This window comes from Pollicipes pollicipes, unplaced genomic scaffold (assembly GCF_011947565.3).
Source record: "Pollicipes pollicipes isolate AB1234 unplaced genomic scaffold, Ppol_2.1 Scaffold_4881;HRSCAF=5763_pilon_pilon_pilon, whole genome shotgun sequence".
NCBI classification, from domain to species: Eukaryota; Metazoa; Arthropoda; class Thecostraca; order Pollicipedomorpha; family Pollicipedidae; genus Pollicipes; species Pollicipes pollicipes.
Window position 1 is genome coordinate 25,460,311 of NW_023596576.1, and position 19,058 is coordinate 25,479,368.

Genomic DNA, 19,058 nt, shown 5'->3' on the forward strand with positions numbered 1-19,058 from the left:
GCTCCGAGGTAATAGCCATGTACGGTCCGGTTCAATGAAACGTTCCATGAACACGACCCATTCCACGCTCTGACCAAACCCGACCCGGCCGACACGCAGCCGGACCGCGACTGCGCGCAGCGACGGCGCTGGTCCGGTCCGATCCGGTCCAGTCCGGTCCATTCGGTTCGGTCTGGTCCGGTCCGGTCCGGTCCGGTCCGGCCCGTCCGGTCCATCAGTCGATGCGGGCGGCCGCGGGCGTCGGCGCGCCGCCGGACCGGAGGCGCCGCGCGCTGGCGGCGGCGGCGCCGGCGCCGGCCGTCTGCGGCCGGCGCGGTGGCCCGGCCCGCTGCCCGTGCGTCTCACGTAGCATCGCCGCTGATTACAGGTGCTGTGGCCGACCCGGTCATTACCGGCGCGGCCCGGCGCCCGCCACCTCCGGGCGCCGCCGCACCGGCCGCCATTTTTTGCCCGTCTACAAGTGTTGCCGCCCGCCCCCCTAGAAAGCTGCGCGCGCAATTATAGGGCCGGCTGCCCTCTAGACCGAGCGGGCCGCCCGGCCGCCGCACCCGTCATCTGCATGCGCCCCGCCGACCTGCGCGACCTTTGTTTTCATTCGTCGCCGGCAATTGGCGGTCGGCGTGTCCCCAGCGCGGACAATTTGTCGCGCAGGGGGCCATCGGCGCGGCGGGGGCGGGGTGCCGGGCCGTCTCTGACGGCGCCCCGTCCGGCGGGGTCGGTGCGCTGGCCGGCCGCGGGTCGTCGGTTGGGGTGCTCTGATTACCCGCTAATGACCAAGCCCCGCGCCGACCAAAACAAACACCGGCAAATCGCGGCGGCGAAAAACGCCCCTCGCTGTGCCCTGATGATAGCAAAAGGTCGAGGGTGCGATTTGCCGTTTGCTGCAGACGGGTCTATCCTAGAAAAAAGCTTGTAGTGGTAAAAAACCCGTTTCATATAGTTGGTGGGGTGATCAGTTTGGGAGGAGGTTTAGGGATGAGGAACATGATGGTCTCGAGGACCGGTGGCTGCTCATTGTGTGACATGGAGCGATGTCTCGGTAGATTACATTTTGCCCCTCAGCAAATACGTTTTGTCCGCGGATGGTGTTGGCTGTACACGCTTCATTTCCTGGCCCGCTAACAGCACGTCACCTGTAACTTGGGCTTGTTCTGTGCCATTCAATGACATTCAATATGGCTTCCTGTAGCTGCATCGCACTTGCTGTGGTGCCCGTCCGCGGCTGCTTCCAACGGCCTGGTTCAATGCCATTCAATATGGCTTCCTGTAGCTGCACCGCACTTGCTGTGGTGCCCGTCCGCGGCTGCTTCCGACGGTCTGGTTCAATGTCATTTAATATGGATTCCTGTAGCTGCATCGTACTTGCTGTGGTGCCCGTCCGCGGCTGCTTCCGACGGCCTGGATAACGACTGCGTTGCGACCGGGCGCTTGAATCGACAGGAGACATGGCTGCACTGATGACTATATCGGTAAAACATCAGGGCAAAGTATAGCAGAGGTTGTTAGTAAACTGGTGCAGCTTTAACTACTTAACTGGATGGTAGTGTGTGTGCTTCAACCAAAGCAGCACAACAGAGATAAGCACTTCCCAGTCACCTAAAATTTTCCCGATCAAGACATCTGATGCGCTATTTATGGTAACCAGCTTCTTAAGGCCCGATGAAAGCGTAATTGTTGGATACTTAATGAGATGTGCGTCATGCGCTCAAAATACGTCATCCAGAACCATTACAAATGCCCGAGAAATGCTGCAAGCTCGCAAATAGGTCTCAGCCACTTCGCCTCGGCTGTGGACGGCTCTGTCAGCTGGCAGCCCCGCTGTCGCGTGCCTCCGTCCCCTTACCGATGTTGTGATATGTATGAATATGTACGTGACCAGATGTTCACAGCTGAAATTGCCGGACAGATGCATAAAAATAAGGAGATGAAAAACGCGCGACGTCATTTGATGACAGGTAACAAAGGTTGAGTGCATGCGGCGCGCTAAACTCGGTTTCTGGCGCGAAATTGTATTTTTCCCATCCATTGTGAGCTTCTGTGTGAGCTCCTGCTTATCATTTTACTAAAGACAGTTCGCTGCACTGAAACAACTGAATATCATGGATGTTCGTAGCATGAACTTTATCCCAAAAATATAGCTTGTTTTAATGATAGTAGTGTGTCGAAGTGACATGTACGTCATTGCACTGTCGAAGATGTAAACAATGCGCATGCAATTTAAGAGCAACAGCATTACGCAGCCACACGCGGTTTATGTGTGCAAATGTCTGCTCTTTGTTTTACTGAACGGTTGGTGAACATGTAAAATACAGATGTTTATGCTTTTGCCTCCGTTGCCACCTCACTTCTTGTTTTTATGATGTTTACAGAAGCGTTTGATGTGATCTTCGTTCGCAAACATCTGGGCAAATAGCGCCTTTGCACTTGATCCCTGGTCCTTGGTGCCTGAGGCCTGTTCTGTAACACTTAGCCAACACGTAATTTGATATATTTTCATGTCTGCACTACTGTCGAGCTGAGATAACGCGAAAAGCACTGGAGACGGAGAGCCTTTCAACAGCGGGAATGCTGCCTTGACATCGCGCAAAATGGCGGACTTGGCGTGCGTTGGCCACCTGGCAGGAACCACTTCGCCTGGAACTGGAACCAGGAACTGCTTCGCCGAATCCATCGAATGTTCCTCGGTCACCCGGCCGGAACCTCTGCTTGGACGAATCCATGGAATGTTCCTTGGCCACCTGACAGGAACCACTGCTTCGCCGAACCCATCGAATGTTCCTCGGTCACCTGACAGGAACCACTGCTTCGCCAAACCCATCGAAAGTTCCTCGGCCACCTGGCAGGAACCACTGCCTTGCGGAACCCATCGAATGTTCCTCGGCCACCTGGCAGGAACCACTGCCTTGCGGAACCCATCGAATGTTCCTCGGCCACCTGGCAGGAGGCACTGCCTTGCGGAGCCCATGGAATGTTCCTCGGCCACCTGGCAGGAACCACTGCCTTGCAGAGCCCATCGAATGTTCCTCGGCCACCTGGCCGGAACCACCGCTTCGTCGAACCCATCGAATGTTCCTCGGCCACCTGGCAGGCACCACTGCTTCGCCGAACTCATCGAATGTTCCCCGGCCACCTGGCCGGAACCACTGCTTCGCCGAATCCATCGAATGTTCCTCGGCCTGCGTATGGAACCAGGTGACGTACACCAAGCAGCTTTATTTCGCACTTAACACACAACGTCAGGCGCTGTCCAACCACTCTACAAGAAATGGAAGCCTTGCTAATGCGCCGAGCCAATGTCTGTTCCGCGGGATGTACTTTTTTGTGAAGAGAGGTGTTACGTTTGCATGTAAGTAAAAGTAGTAAGTGTAGATCTTAGTTATTTGCTTGATTTTGGTTTACGTTCATAATGTTTGCGTATTTCGTCAGAATCATTTCAAGGCGTTTCAGCCAGCCGTGAAGTGCCCACCAAAATTATCAGCTGTGCTTCGGATGGGGAGCAGATCTCGTCAGAGAGAAAGGCCGCCGCTGAAGATCAGCACAGGACAACAGTGGTGTTGTGACCTGTTGCTGACCTTCGGTCGGCCCTCGCAGATCGACTACCAGTATAGGACTTACTGGCATTTTATAACACGCGCGCGAGCCAGACAGCTTCACCGGCGGCTCATGTGCGAGGCTGCAATTCTGGGTACGCCACGCTTGCTTCAGCATCTATTTGAATACCGCAGGATATTCTACTGCTGATTTCAGTATTATATATCAAAAAATTAGAATATTCAGTGGATATTCGCATACTTCTAACCTGACTGCTGTAATATAGCTCGTTATCAAAGCCGTGCAATTGTAAAAAAAACATTTGGCCCCCAGTGTTCGGAACAACGTAATCCTTTCCTACGTTTGTCACCAAACACGAATATTCTGGATCATAACGAAACAGAGAAAGCATCGCCAAGGCTGACTCTTGGTGCAACGTTTTAATGCAGTTTACTATGAGGCGTTTACGCGGAGCCAAACCATGCTAACCCAATAAATGATTTTCACTTTCGTGGCAGACGCAATTTACAAGGTTCTCTATCCACCGCAGAGTCGGTCCGCTGGAGGATATAAAAAGCGACTAGCTGCCCGTCTCACAATGACTGGCAGCTGTTCAGACTGATTCATGGGCGCCGGGCCGGGCCTGGCCGAATATTAAGGCCGCCACAGGCTGGGCTGTCTGGCGCCCGCTGGATTCTGCGGTTTCATGGACATACCTAAATCAGACTCGCTGGAGTTCGCCACTGATTTCGTGCAATTTTCAGTCTGCAGCACATTTTATGGTGCTGTATTTATGTATGCGCAGGACACTTGCCGTTTGGAGCTAGATGGTGGCACTGTTCACCGCGGATAAACCGCGTCCGGTGATTACGCGAACTCACTGGGAACGCATGCAGCGGGCGCAACGGAATGAGAAAATTTCGCCGCATCTTTCTGATGGCAATCTTTCCAGTACCGACGACACCAGTTCAAAACCCGTAACCCCTTCGCGGGAGTCAGCGCCGGCGTGACCCACCCTCACGCGACGATCGCTGCTGATGGGCAGCTGCCGGATCACGCACCGGTCCCGCGAGACCGGCTGACGCTCATCCGCAGCCCTGGCCGCCGCCGCTCCGACCGACGAGGCTGGGCGCAGGTCGGGCGTGGGCGCCGGCGGTGGAGGCGACCGTGCCTTCGCCGCGGCACAGAACGGTAGCCGACACTGAGCCGACGCCGCCAGCGTGAGACGCCCGACAGGGTCCGCTAGAGCGGCCAGCGCAGCGCCATGGGGCCGCCGTGAAATTGACCGCACACCTCGATTGACGTCGAGGAAAATTCCCCGAAATGCACGCCGCACTGCAAGCTGTTGCGCTTGCGGTTGCAGTGGACATTGCAGTGACCTTGCCAGCAGCGCCACAAAATGGCCGCCGTGTCTCTGCCGCACCCAGACCGAGACTCCATTGTAGTGCGTGAGAAATGCCCTCCACGGTACAAGCACGACGTGCGAGACCGGTTACCACCAGCGCACTGCCGCAGCACGAGAGTAAATGCGGTGTTTTGGGGGCCGTGACTGGGCCGGACGCGGGACCCGTCATGAGCGAGGGCAATTCAACGGCGGCAACCATCGTGGAGGGCATTGGACACGCCGTTGTATACACTGCTGATTCACACTCGCAGCTGATCAGCAACGTAGGAAAACTCTCCCCTGGTACCACGCTACAAGCTCTTATTCTATCGTTGGCGTTAGCTGTTTCGAAGCACAACAATCGCCGAGCATTCATGAATATTGTCTACGTTATCTGCTGTGCAATGCATTCGAATAAGCGCACGTGTTTTTGGTGTATATGCAGGATTGAAGTATGTTTGACGGGATGCTGCGCGACATATTATCCGATTATACCGCACAAGTGAACTGTCCGCAAGGAAAACGGCTACAGAACGGAACGGCAGGTCGTGAAATAAAAAGGATTAATGGCCACCTAACATACCCCATAATTAAGCACACAGCACACTTCATCCAGAAACGCCCATGTCGAGTCCGGCAGATCACCGGTGCTGCACCGAAACAAAGAAGTGCTACTAGCCCTTGACGGGGTGCTTCCACGTGACTTCTGGCAATATTCCGGTTCAGGGAACGCCGTGTAAGGCCGCCGCCAACAGAACAGCCGTATACTGAGCATTGCCGGTGCCTACCGTCGACGAGCGAGTACGACGAAATAGCTAGGCCACGAGTGGCTGCCGCCGCCAGCCGTGCCATTCCTGCGGTGGTGCAGTATAGCAACGGCTTCAATTACACTTTGGACTTGCCTTCCCATTTCGTCCACGAACGGCACCAGGGCACGCGAAGGAAGGAGGCGAAGTGTCTGGTGACTGCTCGCGAGGAATTTCCGCTGCTGCGACCGCACCTGGCCAGTCCATGGCACTGAGCAACATTAGTATTCACTTCAAGGTGAGTTGGGCCGCATATGCGTGCCGCTGAGGCAATGTTCCTGCTCATTCTAACGTGAAACTGTGCGAGGCTTTGTCTCTCATGCCAAATTTCTTGTCTTTCAGTCTCTTCTCAAACTCATAGACTTTGCTAGGTGGTGCATTTGAACCAAACGCAGTTTTGTGGTTTCTTCTACAGCAGTGCGCTGTGGCCCCGTCAGCTCTCCGTTCGTTCAGCCCCAGTTTTACAATTTAGATTTTGCGGAGACCATGTCTGCGCGTTTTTCGGTCCGAGTTTATGGCTTGGTTAGCACGTCTTCAACAGCTTCACTAGAATGGGAGGCACATTCGTGTGAACAACTGTTGCCGACGTTCGACGCAGAGGAGAGATATCGCAGTCCCTCTTAGATTAAGGTTACTATTTCGGGGACAACGATAAAGTTGAGCCCCGTCTCCCTGCGCTGGCGTCTTTGTAATGGTCGGCATAGCTCAGGGTTTTCTCACTTTGCACAGCTGCTTTCCTGGTTCTAAGTTTAAAATATATGTTTCGAGTCCCTTTTATATTAAACGATATAGAATGGACAGATGTTTGCGGTACTTTGAAAGGGTGTCGGCCTCGGTCCTTTCAGTATTTGATTCGAATCACCAACACGTAAAAACAGTCGAAAAGCAAAATAGCCAATGCGCTGCTTGAGGCTTTTCTTATAAACTACTGCACCTTTTTTAAAAAGGTCAGATGCCGCGCGAGATTCCCAATGTCAGTTGGCTTAAAAGCGTGATTCGTGAAACATGAGGCCAGAATCCTACAGCCAGAGTAAAAAAGCAACGATTTCAAATCTGCACAAAAGTTCATCTTAGGTGATAACCTTTTTAATTTGAGATGTATCCGAAATAATTATAATGATTCGGTAAATTCTTCACAAAAAAATTATGGATGTTTGATGATAATGTTAAGCGTGATTCCTGGTATAGGTTTGTTATAGATGAATAGAGCTCCATTTTTTACTTAGCATTTGGTGTGCATTCATTGTTATGGATATAAAGAAATATTGAACATAAGGCCTCTTGCAGACGTTTTGTTGCGTATTCTTCTAACCCTACGTTAAAAAGTTTGTTACTAACGACCTCAGTTTATGTTCAGCCACATTCTACGCTATTCAAAGAGTGAAACAATTCGAATCATAGCGGTACATTTGCTCATGCCCATTGGCTTACACCAGCCCCTGGCGTCGTTGGCAGCAGCTGTAGACGACCTGTTGTATTCAATGATGAATTACCCTCGCTGCTGTAAATGGCGTATGAACTAATTATCAACCTCGTTGACGCAGGAGGGACCTGAAATCGCCGGCTGCGCGCATTTTATCGCATTAACTAGCAAAAAGAGCGAAAGAAAACGCAAATTATAAATAAAGCCTAGGAGATAAAGCCTAGGCTGTGGTGAAGATCATGGGCTGGCTACTCATCAGGGTTGCCAGCGTTGACAATGGGGGGGGGGGGGGGGTAAAGAGGCATTCGCCAGCTCTTTCCCTCGTGATAGCGTCCGTTAGGCAGGTACGATTTTAGCTTATCACAGGACAGGCGCGATGTGCTCTGAAACGCCAAGCTGAACGTGGTGGGTGCTGCGTCTGGGGGACGGGTGGACGTACAAACTGCCCTGATCAACAGGCTGTCGGGCTGCAGCGGCGAGCTCGTGCAAATCGCCTTTATAAACAATGCAACTGAGTCAGCAGAGGCGGACACAACAGGACCGGGCTGCGGCATGGAGCCTTGGCAAAACGCGCCAGAGAGCGCTCGATCAATATGCGCCAAATCTTAGTTCTTTGTATATGCGCCGGACACTTGCAGTGCTTTCCCTAGTCTGGAGTGTAACCGTCGGAGGGCATCTGGTAAATGCGGCGGCACGCTGCACCCCATCAACACATATCTGGCAAATGCTGCACCCCATCAACACACGTTGCTTCAGGACATATTACTGAACGAAGCAGCTTACCACCATAACGCATTCACATTCAGCGTGTCATATCTGCATCATACCCAAACGTTCGTTGTGCACGCAAGCGCATGGCATACTAGTAGGGTTTAACGGCTGTGTGATGATCCCCTGGCTTCGGGTAATGCCCGCAGCACCAACACAGAATTCGCTGGCTCGGTGTTTTTGTGGCGGTCGGTGTTTTCGTCCAGTAATGCTACGTGGAGAAGGGCAACCGCATCGCTCCATGCCTTGAGAAACACTCGCCGTTACCAGTGGCATGCGCTTATTTTTCATCTAACTTTAATGCGGCTCCTTCGCCGTTCCAGCAAAGCTGAGTCATAGCCGGCGCTCGTGACCGTGCATCATTGTATATGAATTATGACGGACGGCTCACTGGCGTTCTTGTGGTTTACGCTTAGCAAAACGATGTCCATGTTTGCGGGTTTGCGTGTTTTGCTCGTTCGATTGCTTCCAAAGACGGCGAGCCGATACTTCGCTATTGCCAGCGGCCAACAGTCGATGCCTTCGAAAGCATCTCCAGGCGGATGAAAGTGCTTCCATGCCAACGGTTCTTCCAGCACAGTCATCCAGAACTTTGCGGCTTAGATATTCTCCAGATTCCGCTAGTAAACGAGTTCCAGTCCGGCATCTGACGGAATATCCAACCTTGTCGTGTATAACAGGGAGGTATAGGAGATGGCAGTCCCCTCAGCCCGATGGTCCGCAGGTGGGAACAGGCGACCTCCAGGGGCGGTGCAGCAGGGAGTGGGGGCGGGCAGCGAGCAGAGAGGCCGTTGCCCCGCTGCCTGCTGGCAGGGGTAGAAGTATGTTTTCGTGCGCTCACTTTTTTAGGGGTCCCTATTTCTTATACTAACGGCTTTGTAGCTACCCTGATATCACCAAAATTGAGATTATAGGCCACCAGAACTGAGCTAGAGCCCTGCTCATCATGCCCTTTTCAGCATGAAGAAATACGTTTTCTGGATCATGAGATCACCATCATGAATGAATTGGCCATATTCTAGACCAGGAGACTCAACTGTGTGTTAAGGAGGCTCCTTGGCTATTCAGAGGTCCTGTTCTAGGTTAGGAGTTACCCTCTATATTCAGAAGGCCCATTTCCTGGAACAGGAGACCCCTGACGTGCATCAGATGGCCATGGTTCCGAATCAAGATGCCCTTTTTTGGGGGTAATGAGACCATATTGCAAGATTTGGCGACTACCTTGTGAATCGGAAGGATCCCGTTCTGGACTACGCGGCCCTTTTTTGCATCAGGAGGTCACGTTTGGGAGAGCGAGGTGCTTTGTTAGATAACCGAGAGACCGCTATTTTGTATAGGTTTCAGTGTCGACATTTATTTACATGGATGTGATGACGTCACAATGCTGTAAGGAGTACGGCGCGTGCCTCCCCTACACTCACGGTGTCCCCCCCCCCCCTCAAATGGAGCGTTCCACATTTAGACGGGGTTTTGAACTGAAATAGCCATCTTGAAGACCTTTCGGTGCTATTCACAATCCTGCTCCTCATAAAACTCAAGCTCTTCTAGTTTCTGAGCAACATGCCCGCGAAAATGGTAATAGGTATGTTGGGGACAGTATTTCAAATTCACTTTGGAATTCATGAAGTCATAATAGCGTCATTGAAATCCTACCATTCCATAAGCCATACGGAGATCAAGGTCAAGAAAAATATACTAGTCGGGGTGTTCATATCTGACGTTCGTGGGCGCGATTTCCAGATATAACGGCCGTCAACTGGTTCTCTCTTACTCAGTATTGTGCAAGGTACCATGAAGTAATCAAACCATGACGCATTGAGGAGCATATTTACCCAACAGAGAACTGTGCTGTCTAGAGCAGTCTTTTCCACTTATGAAGTATACCAATAGTTATAAGTGAGCTTGCTTCATCATATCTGATGCTTGCTTCGATGTCTTCAAATGTAAATAATTCCCTTTAAGTACAATGTTGCCCAGAAGGCCCACTTGTGGGGAGGGCCCATGGAGGCCAAGAGGCCCCTGGTAAATCCCCCCCCCTAATTCAAAATTCGTGGCGCCGCCCCGATGGCCTCGGTCACACCGACCCTGCTTTCCTCATTCACCACTCTACCCTGTATCTTGATAAGGTGTCAGTCAGCGGTAGGTGTACTACGGCTGTTAGTCATGATTTGACCTGCTGGCAGTCCTGACTTGACCTACTGGCAGCCCTGACTTGACCTGCTGGCAGTCCCGACTTGACCTGCTGGCAGTCCTGACTTAACCTACTGGTAGTCCTGACTTGAACTACTTGCAGTTCGGGCTGGGAGCCCTGACCGAGCAGTTGCACGCGCCAGGACATACGGTATCCGTGCCAGGTGAACCTAGGTAACCATGATAGATAGCAATCTTGGTAACGATGATGGTAGTATCGGTGAAGATGATGGTAATTTCGGTGAAGATGATGATATTTCGGTAACAGTGATGGTAATCTCGACAACGATGATGGTAATTTCGGCAACGATGGTTAGTCGGGATGGCGCCGTCTTACTTCTTCTTGATCCCATAGTCGGAAATATTCAACGATGGCCGAAAGAGCTCGAACCGAACCGGTTGAACCAGGCTAGAATTTTAGCATTGTCACCAGTTTTGCCGGGCTCCAGCAGTTTTTCTTGTCATGTGTAGTGAAATGCGCAATAAAAATAAATGACGTAATCTTTGGGGACAATGCGATTCGCGTTGAACGCAAATGTTTCTTCGATTTTCATCAGGGACAAACCTTGATGTGGTCTACCACGTGCTGAACTATTCAGACCGGGCGCCATCCGGTTCGTACTTACATCGCGAATACCGCGCCTGGACTGCTTGTGGCCTAAGGTTTTATTTCATCCAACGCAATACGTAAGGCTGCCAAATTCAGGCATGCATGGGCGCCAAGCGACCAATGCGATTATAGCATCCTTAAATCAAAATATCATCGCAGTCGATTTCAGGCATGTTGTGGAGACAATGATGAAATAAGAAAGAAGGGCATTCGGCACCTTTTTTGGCGATTTTTTGGCGAGTTCAAAATCCCTGTGTTGAATTAACGACTTTCAACGTGCCAGGAGGTACCGGTAAAGTGACGTCGCGGTGTTAAACAGCAATTAAATGTACGCTACTCGTTGGCGGTAATGACGCTATTGGCGATTCTGTTAGACTACACCGGCTGCTTGCCTTGTTTTTGTGCCAAGGACCGGTGTAAACCAGATGTCTCGAGACAGCTCGGGCCAGCTATAGTCTATAAAGTCATCAAACACGAACGGAATTGAGCAATCCTACGTTTTACAAATTTGGAGCTGAGCAGACGACCGCCAGACTGCCTCTGAGAACGAACTGCAACAACCTCCGTACGCTGTGTTGTTACCTTACAGTTGGTAGCACGCTGAAGGGTATGTGCAACATGAAAATTTCTGTCATGGCTGTCACGAATAATTTCATACCATAAGTGACAGCGAATCTTTCGGAGCATCTGGATTATGTAGCGAATGGGGAACTTCACTGATCACGCCCTTAATCTCGCTATATTGAAAATGGTTGCACGATACAGACCTGATATTTTCGGAACCACATTTTGATCCCCATTGATCAGCTCCAGACATTGCTGTTCAGAGCAGGGAGCCGCTGCATTCATGTGCCTCGAATATGCGGTGTACGCATCGGTCTAACGTTAAATGTTGTCAAACTTAGGGGTCCTTACCCCTACACCTCGGCGGGGTTCTCCAGCCAAGCAACTGGCAGTAAAAATAATATACCAACTTTGTCTTTTTGGGGAAAAAAGTTTCCAACGTAAGAATGTTTGCCTTGTCACCTTTCGCAGATCACGACGCACGCGTTATATCACTGCGTGACCAGTCATTTAAACACGTGCACAAAAATTACGGAGAAGAACAATCTCTAAACCGCGACAGGAGATCGGAGAATTCGTGTTGTAGCTCCTGGTGTCGCCTTGTCGGTGCACTTTGCAATTTGCAATTGCCCATATGTCTGCAGAGAGATCATGTAGTAGCATTGTGGAGCCGCACAGGTTAGCGGCAGAAAGCGCCGAGCATGAACGTATACTACGGTCGCTTTTGATTTGCAAGCTGTGTGGATTATAGAGCTGAACCGCAGTGCGGGATGCGTGCATACCTCCGCAACAGTGTCAGAGGCCTAATCCGCGCTGTTCCCTTCTCCGGATTATCGTCAGGTCCAGTGGCCGGGCATGCATCTGTAATGCGCCTTATCGTCAGGTCCAGCGGCCGGGTATGCGTCTGTAATGTGCCTTATCGTCAGGTCCAGTGGCCGGGCATGCGTCTGTAATGCGCCTTATCGTCAGGTCCAGTGGCCGGGCATGCGTCTGTAATGTGCCTTATCGTCAGGTCCAGCGGCCGGGTATGCGTCTGTAATGCGCCTTATCGTCAGGTCCAGCGGCCGGGTATGCGTCTGTAATGCGCCTTATCGTCAGGTCCAGTGGCCGGGTATGCGTCTGTACTGCGCCTTATCGTCAGGTCCAGTGGCCGGGTATGCGTCTGTAATGCGCCTTATCGTCAGGTCCAGCGGCCGGGTATGCGTCTGTAATGCACCTGTCAGAATAGCTGATCGGCTAGCAGTGATTTGTACCCGCGGACACTCATTGTTTTGCTGTTTGAAACCAGGTCCTGATGTCCAGTCGGGCAGTTTCCAAGTGGTTCGCGTACTCAGGTGTGCCATTGGGACAGCAGCCGAACCACTGCTAGGTGCCTTTCTTCTGCGGTCCGACAGCAAGTATGCTGTCTTTCAGCCGTCTCTTTTCTATCGGTGATACACGACACAAACAATGTGAGTCCGTTTGGTGCGAAAGGAAAGTGAGTTTTCAAAAGGAATCTTGGCATAGAGGCTTGCAAATAGAATTCATGGCACCTTCACTATTAATATCCAGAACACAGTGCTTGGAATGATATGCACCTGGATGTATTATATATTTCTGGAAAACTTGTTCCGACATGGGGTTGACTGTTATGAGACTGTTGAAAGAATCTCGCGTGCTTTTAACATACTAAAACCATATTTGCGTTCTCTCATATTTTTCCGGGATTTGATTAACTTACAACACTATCGGTAACAGTATCCATTTCGCTTTTTGAACTGCGCCTCAGCACAATCGTAACACGCTCACCTCTACGTCCTTTTCTGTTCCGGAAATGGCTTGGAAGCCACAAAAATATATCTATGTATATCTTTTTACTGGACGGAGCAGCAGAATTATAGTCCATAACGTAGCTCTTCAGCCTTAACAAATTCCCGACAACTTGAATACTGTCAGTGATGTGCTTTGACTCCGACCTTAGCGGTGTTGACTGACTCACGGTCATAGCTAAAGCACCTCACACGGACTCGCCTCCCATTGGGTCCATGCTAAGGTAAAGCAGGGAAGTTATGACAGCGTGGAACAAAAATGTATTTTAAATAATCATGACAAATCAGAAAACTACAACGACAAAATTTAAGCATTTTTCAACCTCGTGTTTGAATGACTTATGCCTTTAGATGATGCCTGGTTTCACAAATGAACAGGAACTTCCTTTAGTTTTATTAACCCATATAGCCTATTTCCATTGAACCCGATAGGCATTCAGTGCCATGACTAAGCTATGCGCCCGTGAATCTGCGCGGGGTTCGGGTAGACAAGCGTCACCGGTAAATGCCATGACTAAGCTATGCGCCCGTGAATCTGCGCGGGGCTCGGGTAGACAAGTGTCACCGGTAAATACCATGACTAAGCTATGCGCCCGTGAATCTGCGCGGGGCTCGGGTAGACAAGTGTCACCGGTAAGACAAACCTTCCCAGCATCAGCACTTTGTTGACTTTAGCTTCTCGCTGTTAATGTTTGTGATCTGGTTAAAGCCGGCCAGGAGCGCGGCGCAGACTCGTGTCGGGGTACTGCGGCCCGCGATAGGCCTAAGCCCAGCGAAAGATGAGCCAGCGAACGATGAGCCCACGAACGCAGGGGTGCCACTGATCATCCCGACACGCATGTTCGCCTATGCTGCACCTCAGCCCCGTGGTCAACCCTGCCTCAAAATAAACTTAATCGCTCTGGATGGCATTCGCACTAGGAATCATCGATCATGGCATAGTCAGCTGATCTGAAAAATAACGTGAGATCTCTTCGCCGGTTTGTTCAGTTTTGCCCATGTCGTGCCATATCCGCCAGGTCCAACTCTCAATACCACATAGATCCGTATAACGAGGACAGGGGCGCAGCCGGAACCTTGGCAAGGGGGGCGGGGCACAGGGTTGATAAAGGCTTGGATGGCATTCGCTATATATATAAAATATATATATGACATATATATATATATATATATATATATATATATATAACTTACTAACTTGTGCCTTCTATAAGTGGAATGCGGGCCAGACGCTACCGCGAGATCAATTATGTCATAAGTTTGTAGTAAAAAAACCACAAATGCACGCCTTAAATGACTACATGAAATAAATCACCGGCGTTCTTCATTTTACAATGGTCCAGAGGACTCTTTTTAAACCGATAGAACCCAGAAACTTTTCCCGAATATTTATCTGGGTTGTACAGAATTAACACGGATTCCGCGAATGGAGATTTAAGATAAAAATAGGCCACCAATTTGCATTAACATGGCCAGCCCATGTTTGTTTGGATACCTTCACATCCAGTCAGAGTTTATTAGCGGTACAAATTATGTAACGTAGTTTTGAGCACGCGCGCTCGAATATCTTAGAAACAGAAACTCAACGCCAGGCGTTGCAGTCTCCTTAGACCGCTCAGCGTTGGTTTCCCAGAAGCGCAGTAGTTAACACAGGCGCTGAACCACTACACTGCAGGCACCCGGAGCTCAGGCTTCAACATTTTGATGGTATTTGTTTCATTAGCCGATTCTGAAAAAAATGAACGTTCTCAAGGAAACGTGGGACGGCCTTGTGCGTTTTGAGCCCATTTCAACTCACTCCATTCAGCACTAAGGAAACCCCTTATTTCTTTCCGGCAAAGGGGCCCCCTTGAGTGCAACAGTACGGGGCACATTGTTGTTCCCGGTCAAGAGCTGAACGGCCATTCTGTCCCGGCGCGTTGTGTTTTCTGGCCGTCATTCTGGCGACACGGGGCGGCATTCTCTGGCCTATCCGGAGGCTCTTAGAGGGATACATCATATCACATTTGTCCGCTCCCTGGCGCGGGAGGCCTGCTGACCCGCGCAGCTGACCCCGCATCGGCGCATGAGCCGTCATTAACGCAGCAACATCCATGCTCACTGCAGATGGTCAAGTACTTGGCATAAAGGCTGCAGTTGGGCTTAACGGGCTCATGCTGGAAAAGGTTTGGAGGGCCCACCGTTCGGTAGTGGGGATCCTGACTGGCACAGGTCTTTTCTTTTACCTCAATGTCAGCACTCATCATAAGTTATTGTTTCATTCAATTGTCGGAGGGTCCCGATCAGCGCAAGAGACCCTCTGCCATTCGAGCTCCCGTCCCTGTCCCTGTAGAACAAATTTTCTCCTGACCGATTCGAGGCCCCTTATTGACACAGAATACCCTGTTAGGCACTGTGGGCCCCTGAACGATATAGGAGCCCGACCGATGTAAATCGCGGGCCTGGCCTTGTCCGTGCTTAGGAAATGGGCCCCAGAGCTCAGACCATCACGGAGCTGACTGTTCGTTGCTTGTTACCTCTGGCCGAAATAGATAAACGCTCTGTGTCAGGGGTCCCTATCGGTGGAAGAGATCATCTTACTGACATTTGAGATCGCGGTCCTATGGGCGGGGTCCTTAATGTGACCTACAGCCAGCCCTTCGAACCTTTCAGATATGCCATCGGGACCCTGATTTTTTGTCTCGAGAGACCTTCGGCACCTCTTTGGGCCCCCTCAAACACCGCTGCGACTCAGGGCCACATGCTGCAACAGAACCCCTGTTCGGCACTGACCCCTAACCAACACAGAAGCCCTTTATTGTGTTAGGGACCCCAAACATTGCGAATCGCGAACCCCGGCCTCGTTTTTGCATGGGGAATGGGTATCAAGGCTTCAGACGGACATGGAGCCGACTGTTCGGTATTCGTGGTCTCTGGCCGATTTAGACACCCGCATTGTCCCAGGGGTTCCTAAAACGGTGCAGGAGGACCTCTGGCTGATAGTTAAGGTCATGACCCTATGGGTCGCGATTCTTCATGTGGCCAGCAGCCAGTCCTTCGGGCCCTTATGCCCTCCAAGCGGGTCTTTGATAGTCGGTTCCGGTGGGCCGCCCGGGCCTCTTTTCGGTCCTCATCAAACGCCCTTGGTCGGCTCGGGGCCCTTACGAGTACAATGCCCCCTGTTAGACGCTGTGGGCCCCTGACAGATACAAGGCCCTCGACCAGTGCAAATGACTGGCCTCGGCTTTAGAGCTGATTGGAAAGTGGGTCCTCAGGCCCACGCCGACACGGAACCGACCATGTGGTGCGGTGGTACCTTATCGACATTTAGGGCCATATCGACTCAGGGGATCCCCGATCGGCGCAAAGGATCCTCTGGCCGTTATTTGAGGGTCTGTCTTCGCAGGTCTGGGCCCTCGAATAAAACTCCGACCAGCCCTTTATGCCCCTAAACCCTCCAATCGCGCCCTTGATCGTCGCACCGGGCGGGCCCTCTCGGCTCTTCGGACCTTCTCGAACACTGCCACTGGCCGACTTGAGGCCCCTTGACAACACAGGGCCCCTGTTAGGCGCCGTGGGGCCCCGGGCAATGTAAATCGCTGGCTCCGGTTTCTCCCTGCTTGAAAAATGGGCCCTTAGGCCAATGCCGTCATGGAGCCGATTGTGCGTAACTGGTGGCGTCTGACCAAAGTAAATGCCATTGCCGACTCAGTGGGCCCCTGATCAGCGAGCAAGGCTCTCTGGCTGGCATTTGAGTGCCCGGCCCTGCGAGCCAGGTCCCTTAAATGAGACCCCTGGCTGGCTTTTCGGGCCCTTCACGCACTTAAATCGGGCCCTTAGGGGGGGGAGGGCGCGTACCCTGTGCCCTCCCCCCTCCCCCTCCCAATCTGCGGTACTCGGGGCTCATTTGTACCACGTCCTGAGCACAGCGGTGGCTAACCGACAGTGCACGGGTATATCATAAGTTCATTAGTCACTATTCAGGCTTAACGCTACCAGACAGTACTGTGGGTAACACACCTTTTTAGACGACCATTCATTTACCAACTTAGCGCATCAACCAGAGCGAAGCCATGACACCATAGCATTTAAAAAAGTTACAATACCGGTCAGCCGCAATTTAGCAAGACTACAGGGTAGCCCACTGGATATTCACTTACCAGCATGCAACAGAAGCAATTGCTTAAGACACCAGTGTACGGCAACATAGATAGCTCATTGATACGCTAGGTACCGTACCTATTGAGGTACGTTGAGTCAGGCTGTTCGTAGTGCGTAGATACTGTTAATGGGGCTGGATTCGCTCGTAAAACTAGCCCCCCCTCTTTTTGTCGCAAATCATGGTACCCCCGTCGCAAAGTTTGACTGCGCTCTACGGTATTGCAAGATCGCCGGTGGTTCCCTCGAAATTGTTTGTAATGGAAAATGCTCTGGTATGGTGTATCGCCAAAAAAGTTTTTTTGTACACCGGGGTCGTGAGACTGGAAGCTTTAAGTCCAGGGTCGAGGATCAGAACAGTGCTGGGATCAAGGGTTATGGTGCAGAGCCCCCAATGACTTCTGAAATTGTTGTGTGTTGCGAGTTCAAATAAAATCTGGGCTGATTACGGGATGGAGATGAAATCATTTTTAGTTGCTGTGCACCGTATTTCTCGCCCTGCCTTTTCGCGAACTACTGGCACTGCTGTTCGCTATCTTACAGTGTTCTGCCAGCCGTGCCCCAATTGTCTACCTCGGTGGTGGAGACAGTCCGGCAGCCACTAAGCTGTGGAGCATCGAGCTGATGAAAACGTGGCCAGGACAAAGTCAAAATGGGGAGCGAGGAAGGTGGGGTTGAAAACCAAGGACGCTGTCAGCCCCTGATGCCTTGCTTGAGGGTGTGGAGTCAGGTGGCGATCACGATCGATTCCAAGCGTTGCTACCGACTGCAAGCCCGATCACGCATGAGACATTCAGAAAACGGTCTCAGAAAGCTTCATTGTGAATCTTCAGGGAGTCCCTAGCAGCGAAAGAGATGTCAGGAAGCGTTCCCTCACGCTGGGCCGGTCGAGAGCTGTGTCTTAGCATCCACTGGCGATCTACGACGGTGGCGTCACCTCGACAGCGCCGACGCCGTCACAAGCGCCGCTTGACGGCGATGCGGCCGTCGCAGTGCCGGTCTGCCGCCGGTCGCGGTGGCAAGAACGGCGCTCGTCTACGACGGCTCGCCGGCCGCAACGGACCGCGCGGCGCGGCCCGACGCTGCGTGAGGTGGAGCTGATGGCGCTGGCCCGCCAGCTCCGGCCCAGCGCCGCCGGACTGGTGGTCGGCAGGAGAGGCCGCTGTGTGAGGCGGAGCTGGCGGCGGGCCCGCCAGCTCCGGCCCAGCGCCGCCGGACTAGCGGTCGGCAGGGCAGTCAGCTTGGCCAGAGACTACGCACAGCGGCTGCCTGCGCTAACTTCTGCGCCGTCCTCTAGGGAAGAGAGCGTTCCTCCGTCGCTTCTGAGAGTCCTTCTAGCAGAGTTGCGGGTTTACTGGGGTGTGTAGAGCTCATCCCGAATCTGACCAAAAACTGAGAAGACATGCACATCCACATCTTTTACCTTGCGACACGTCTTTGGGGAGGCGGACAGGGATAGGATGATTTGCAGAACCTGCCTCGTACTAGAATTATGTTTTGGTTGGACGGCACACAACATCGAATGCAATTAGGAACTAGAGAAACTGTGAAGACGTCTGCCGCCCGGAGGAAGTTCATTCTGCGTCATGTCGTAATGGGGTGGCCAGGCATGGCGAGAGAGAAAATCGCTTCTTAGTGTACGTTATTGAACGTTTGATACTCTACCTTGAAACGTTTGCGACGGTAGACGGCCTCAAAACGGTAGGTGGGATGCTCCTCGTATTTGATAGGATGGGTACGAACCGTGTGGTTCAAATTCAGAACCAGATACCACATACAGACACACACGCTCGCATTGTCAACCCAACGCCTGGTTGTGCAATGAGTTCTGATGGTG